Source organism: Rhinoraja longicauda, chromosome 9 (assembly GCF_053455715.1).
Source record: "Rhinoraja longicauda isolate Sanriku21f chromosome 9, sRhiLon1.1, whole genome shotgun sequence".
NCBI lineage: Eukaryota > Metazoa > Chordata > Chondrichthyes > Rajiformes > Arhynchobatidae > Rhinoraja > Rhinoraja longicauda.
Genome location: NC_135961.1, coordinates 50,187,073 through 50,194,736, shown reverse-complemented (window position 1 = coordinate 50,194,736; position 7,664 = coordinate 50,187,073).

Genomic DNA, 7,664 nt, shown 5'->3' with positions numbered 1-7,664 from the left:
GGCACCGGTCCTCACGTAAGATGGCCTCCAGACCAGTGCCTACACCTAGGTAACATGGCCGCCGGGTGACTTAGCGTGTGCAGTGGGGGGGGGGGGGAGGGGGGAGGGGGGAGGGTTGTCATTTTCGTTCAGCTCCCACTTCGCAGCAGACGCCCATTTGGTTCCGCAGCCCAAGTGGGGGGAGCGTCAACGCCGCCGCTCCAAACCCCGGGCATCTCCATCCGCCGCTCCGCCACCACAGGCATGTTGGTCACTGCTAGGCCCCCAGAGCCCCGCTGATCCATCGCGCTGTCACCGCTGCTTCTCCTTCCCGCTCTCAACTCTGGGCGTCTCCATCATGGCTGCCGCTCCGCTCTCCAGCTCCGCTGAGCCATCACATCACCGCCGCTGCTCCCGCTGCCGCTCTAAAGCCGGGGCGTCTCCATCATCGCCGGGCCTCGCCGCTTCCCGTGCCTCGCCTCGCCGCTCCAAGGGCCTCGCCTCACCTTCCAACGGTCCTCTCCTCGCCGCCCGCCGGGCCGTTGTGATTTGCTGTTGAAGACCACTGGAGCAAGTATGTCTTCAACGAAATTAGGTATGTGCAGTTTTAAATGAAACTCTTTCTTCATAACTTAGTCATACATTTTATGATCATTGTTCTTTTATTCAATACCAAGAGAATTGGGATGTGTACGGGTAAACCAAAATAGAAAAACCAGAACAAAACCATTTTTTCTTTGTTGTAAAAAGTATTTCTGTTCAATAACCTTTCTATAAATACTATAATATACTCATGAAAGGCCTGACATTGTACATGTAGTCCAAGAACTACAGACTGTTGGAAATAATATTAGTTTTTCACACATGAATGTAGCACAACGCGTATGCACATTTGGCCTGCATACTTTTTTTTGCTGAAAAGTTGCATTACGTGCCATATTATGAATTTGATGTAAAATTCTGAATTTTGGACATCAAAATTATTAATTTTTAAAACCAAATGTTGGGAGGTCTGTTCATGAACCATACTGTGACCACACCTCTCCATGTTGGTAAAGTGGAAGATGCAGAGATTCCTGAAGCCGTTTATCAAAAGCACAAGGTGTGGAGATGAGTCACATCCTCTGTCCAGGAGACGATCTCCGGATATGGGAGCATTTCAGGGACATCAAGAAGGATGCCAGGATCAACCTATTACCTCTGAATGGGTGGTGCCCTGTAATGCTCAACTCTTGATGTTGTTCAAATGTCACATCAACGTTGAGATATGCTCCTCTGTAAAGATGGTTAAATACGTGTTCAAGTATGCCTTGAAGGGGAGTGAGCAAGCAGTTTTTGGAGTTAACAGGGATGACATAGAAAGAGGTTTGTTGCAAACTGACGACGATTGGCAACAGACGATGGAAGATGCTGAGCGGGCAAGACTTCCCGAAGCAATGAGAGATTTGTTTGTTTTGCTGAAGATTGCTGAGATCAACTCTTCTCGACAATTATGGGATCGCTTCAAGAATTCAATGTCTGAAGATTACCTTCAAAGAGAACGGAGAACAATCAATGATCCAAATATCATGATTGATGAGAGGCATCATGATCAGGCTCTGTTGTATATTCAAGAATAGCTTGTGAATTACAACAAGACACTGGGATACTTTCATGTGCCACTATCAAGACATGGAAGGATGAACCTTGATGGTGACAATCCAGAATTGCTGAGGGAACTGCAGTACAATAGACCTGAACAACAGTGATTTGTCGAAGGCAAGGAGCCTCTGCTGAATGCTGAGCAAAGAGCAGTGTATGACCATGAATGCAGCTGCTTGGAAAGGAATGTTCCTTCAATGTTTTTCATTGATACACCAATATTCTTACCAATTTGATCCTCTCCAAAGTTCGAGGTCAAGTTGATGTTGCTTTTGCTGTAGCATCCTCTGGTATAGCAGCTACATTGATGCCTGGTGGAAGAACTGCACATTCTCGATTCAAGATACCCATCGAAGTGACCGATAATACAATGTGCAACATTGAGAAGAACTCCAACATGGTTCATTTGATCAGAGGTGTGAGACTGATTGTTTGGGATGAGTGCCCAATGATTAGGAGGGAGAGCTTTGAAGCGGTGGACAGAACTCTTCGAGATCTATGCAAAAAGAACGATGAGCTTTTTGGCGACATTCTTACCTTTTGTTGTGGCGATTTTCGACACCGATGTTGAAAATTCCTGCATCAAGAAATCCTATTAACGTTCAAATTGTTATATTTTGGTTTTCACATTTTAAACTTTAACAAATCCCTTTTCCACTTGCTGTGCCCATCAGCCGCCCATGCGCAGAAATACCTCCACGTTCGACATCACAATGGAAACCCGATGGGCGGGAATGGCGGCGCCGCCGGAGAGCCCCTAAGGATGGAGGGGGGGAGATAAGGGGGGGGGGTGACTGGGGGGTGGGAGGGGAAGGGGGGAGTGTGTGTGGAAGAAGAGGGGTTGAGGGGATGGAGTGAGGTAGGGGAGAGTGCTAGACCAATGCATAAAAAAACACCATTTTAAAGAAAAATTGCAATTTTCATTGAGATTTTAAAAAATGTTTTAAAGCCATTTATTTTAAAGAAAAAAGTGCGATTTTTCCCCACATCACAATGGCAACCCAATGAGTTGTGGGCCCAACGGGTCCACTTGGTCTAGTAATCCATAAAAAGTTACATTTCTTGCACATTTCTTTGTGAGGATGCCCGATCTTGATACTCCCCATGTTCAAATTCCCCAACAGAAAAACTCAAAGTTATAAAAAAGCAAAAGGCAATGAAAGTGTGTGATGTTCATTATTCTCTCTTAGAGCAGAGCCCAGGCAAGCTCCCCTGAGCAATATGAAATGATTAGCCAATTTTGGATGATTGTGATGTGAATTGTGCAAATGGACAAAGCAATCATTCACAGCTAAATAGCTGAACATTTTCTCCGAAAGACCAGATACTTTGTGAAAATCTATCAACCAATTTATCTGACTTTGGAGTTAATGGTTTTTCTTTTAGAATGTTGATGTGATTTTGGCCGTTAAACTTTTTTATATCAGCTATGTAAAATACGTTAAAAAAATAATGCAGGTGGTTTTATCACTGAAAGCATTCCATCCAGTTTGTTAAAATTCTTGGGGAAAAATATGTTGAAACATAAATAATATGTTTAAATCCCCATTATAAGCTAGGGTATAGTTCCGATTCTCCAACCTACGTCATTGCAGACGTTAGACTTTTTCTCTGGAACCATTATGCTACAAGTGCTGAGAACTGTATTACGCACTCTGCTTTCTTTCTCTTTGCTCTACCTCTTGGACTTGTATTTGGTTTGATTGTATTCATATATAATGTTATCTGATTTGATTAGATAGCACTCAAACAAAAGCTTTTCACTGTCCCTCAGTACACGTGACAATAATAATAAACATGACCTAAACCAAATATATTAGAGCTCAAGAAACGGCAGAACCTAGAATCTTCAACAATGAAACAAATTGCTGCAGGAACTCAGTGGACCAGGCAGCATCTGTGGCGGGACATATGGGCCAGGGTTTGAAATAGGATCCTAACTGTTGTGTTCGATAAATCACCGGATTCAGACGGCAGAGTTTGATTCACTAAGTAATTTATCACAGTGACACATAAGGCACATACACTCATGTATCCTCGTATATTCCCGTACGCACTCGCAAACCCCGAGTACACAGCAGAGCACACCGCAGGATGTATCTACATACACTCACGTATCCACGTACGCACTCGCAAGCACAGCTGCAGGATGTTCCTGGTCTTGATCACCTGGCACTGTTCGTGGCACGGTCCAAGGCTGGGGCTCTCTCCTCGAAAGGGCACCCGACACCATCCTTCGTGGCATTTCATATCAGGGTGGACCGTGCCACTGCTCCCTCCCCGAGCCGATCATAAGCCCCCCCTTGTCTGCAACGTTTCTGCGCTAGTAGCGACAGGGGGCGCGGGTGGTCTACCCAACTATTGCTGTTGTGTTTTGTTCACCAATCCATGCTTTCCCATAGAATAGCCTGAGAAAAGCTAGGCCGCTGTGAGAAGAGTCAGACTTGTGTGGCAAGAGTCAGACTTTCTCAGGCATGGACAGGGTGCAGAAAATATCTCCCACCTGTCTGGGAAACAGTGTGCTTGAATCTTGTTTTCAAAGGGTTTGGAATACAGTTCTGCTAATTTAGCTGATAACTCAATTTTACATTTTGGCTGAAATTATCTGTTTAACCCTTGCACTACAGCAACCTAAAACATCGTCTGTCCATGTCCACAGATGCTGCCTGGCCTGCCGATGTCCTCCATCAGCTTATTTTTTTATGCTATATATTTTTGCCTGAGTGCAGAAACAAAGAGAGTGCAGATGCTCGCTTCTACCCAAGATAGACACACAAATTGCTGGAGTAACTCTGGCAAAAAAGGATGGGTGACGCTTCGGGTCAGGAGCCTCCTTCAGACTTGTGTCCAACTTTGCCTGAGTGGATATAAGTTGAATTCATTGCATGCTTCTGTACTTATAATTAGTTTAATTTTGAATACAATCCCTTTTACAGTAGATGGGAGCATGTCAGGAAAATCACACACAAGCAATAAACTGTGCAGTAGAGCATTAGCGTTACAGCTCTAGTGACCTAATAACCCGGATTTAATTGCTTGAAGATGAGTATCAAATCTCACCATGGCAGATGGGGAATGTAAATTAATTTATCTGGGTCAGATAAATTGTCAGTATTGACAACCATGAAAGTATAGGATTATTGTAAACCCATGCCTGGTGGGCAAATTCCCTTTTAGACAATAGACAATAGGTGCAGGAGGAGGCCATTCGGCCCTTCGTGCTAGCACCGCCATTCAATGTGATCATGGCTGATCATTCTCAATCAGTACCCCGTTCCTGCCTTCTCCCCATACCCCCTGACTCCACTATCCTTAAGAGCTCTATCTAGCTCTCTCTTGAATGCATTGGAAGGGAAGATTGCCATCCTTACACAATATGACCTGCATGTGATTCCAAATCTGGTAAAATGTACTTCTGCATCAATTGCCCGCTGGAATGGTCAAGGATAATGATGGATGTGCAATGAATGGTGATGACACAACCAATGCTTGAATGCCTTAAAGAATATGTGCAGATCACCCACTTCCGTTGCTCGAGGTTAGGACATTGGCTTCAATGTCCAATCTGAAATGTAATATCTGTCCTGGAGATCTCTCGCAGCACTGCATTGTATATCAAACTAAATTTTATGCTTGAGAAACTTAATCCACCATTGATCCAAAGTGTGGTTGCTAGTGAGAAATAATTCATTATGTCTTTGTTAAATATTTTCCGACATCTATACATATACGTATAGAAATGCATAGAAATGAATGGGAAAAAGATGAATTCAACCCGTAAAGTACCAAATGTAATTGATTAAATGGGAAGGGTGGAAGCCCAAAGAAAATTATTCAATGCCATATTTGCATTGAACTAATTGAGGCACTGGAGAGCTTAATAACACAGTGCCAAGCCAACAACGTCTGGTTTGATGTCAACAAAATGAAGGAGACTGAAGATGGGTCCCGAAAAGTCACATCCTTTTTCTCCAGAGATACTGCCTGACCCGCTGAGTTACTCCAGCACTTTGTGTCTATCTTCAAAATGAAGCAGCCAGTCACCGACTTCATAAACTGGGTGCAGCACATGCGCAGTCTGCATCAATGGTACTGAAGTGGAGATGGGCGAGAGCTTCAAGCTCCGAGGTGTAAATATCAACAACAATTTGTTCTGGCCCAACTACGTTGACAATACGGCCAAGAAAGCACACCAATGCCTTTACCTTCCCTGAATACTAACAATATTTAGCATGCCCCCAGAAGCTGACCAATTCACACAAATTGACTGTGGGAAGCATCCTATCAGGATGCATCAGAACTTGGTATGGCAACTGCTCTGCACAAGACTGCAAGAAACTACAGAAAGTTGTTAACATAGCCTAGTACATTACAGAGTCATACAGTCATACAGCACGAAAACAGGCCCTTTGGCCCAACTTGTCCACACTAACCAACATGTCCCATCTACACAAGTCCCACCTGCCTGCATTTGGCCTATATCCCTCTAAATCTGTCCTAACCGTGTACCTGTCTAATTGTTTCTTAAATATTGCAATAGTCCCTGCCTCAACTACCTCCTCTGGCAGCTTGTTCCATTCACCCATCACCCTTTGTGTGAAAAAAGGTCATAAACCAGTCTCCTCATCCTCTCTCTCCCCCCTCGACTTCATCTACACATCATGCTGCCTCTTGAATGCAGCCGACATTATCAAGAAGTGCTCACGCCCATTCAATCTTCTCCCCCCCTCTTGTGAGGCAGAAATACAACAGGTTGAAAGCACGTACTAACAGACGCAAGAACAGCTTCTTCCCTGCTGGTATCAGGCAACTGAACGGACTTCAGATATGCTAAACATATGGGAATTACTGATCTTCCAGTCCACCTGGTGATAGCCCTTGCAATGTTTTTATCTGCACTTTCTGAAATTGCCTGGTGTTGTGTTGTGTAATTTGTGAGTTAGTTGAACGAAAATAAGTCTGTTGCCACCTCTAAAATTAAGAGGCCAGAGATTCCTTATTAAAGGGCGAGCGTTTCCTCAACGTAAAGGCGCCGAAAGAGTAAAGGAGTCACCTTCGATGAACAGTGATAGGTTGCTACATCTAATTCACCGACTACTGCATAACGTACCTGTTAGGGAGCAAGGACTGAGGGCGATATGAGGAATGGTTCTCTGTCTCAGTACAGCTCACAACGGGCTGGCGTCAGTCGCCTTGCCTTGCTCTTCTCATGCTGGAGGCAGCGTAATAACAGATCGAATGTGTTCCCAGCTGATAGCACACAGAATGAAGAGAAATAGGCGAACTGTCGCGGCGGTGACATGAGGGGGCGCTCCTTGATGGTTTTGGCCGAAATCAAACGTTTAAACTGAAATACAATCTGCCCACTGTACAATCTGACGACAGCTGCACCGAATGTGTCTTGCAATGAACCAGGTTTGTTTCTCAGTAACCCCATGCTTTTCATGAACCCAAATATTCACCGTAGGTGTTTATTTCAAAGCAATTTTTACAAAATCTAAAAAAGACTAAATGATAAAGCCTCCACTCCCTTGGATTATAAATATCACACGTGAAATATTCTGAGCTGGACCCCTCTCCGACTGTGCTTAAATGGATTGTTCAGGGTCGGAGGCGAAAGTTACTGCAAGCAAACGACTCCAAGTATCCAACAAGGCCGATTCAGCCTCAAGAACTTTGATGTGTAAGAAGGATCTGCTGATGCTGGTTTACACCTAAGATAGACACAAAATGCTGGAGTAACTCAGCGGGACAGGAGAGAAGGAATGGGTGACGTTTCGGGTCGACCCAGTCAGAAGAAGTGACACGTCAACCATTCCTTTCTCCAGAAATACTGCCTGTCCCGCTGAGCTATTCCAGCATTTTGTGTCTATTTTCAAGAACAATAATGTTCTCTTGACTATCAGATAAAGACACGATGAGCAGCTGCCCGGACTAATTTCGCAACTTCTAGTGAACACGTACTGCTGCCGCTTTTTTTTACCGTGCAAACTATCCAGTTACTCCTGCAAAGTTGCCTTGCTCTGGCTTTTGGGCATCTGTTA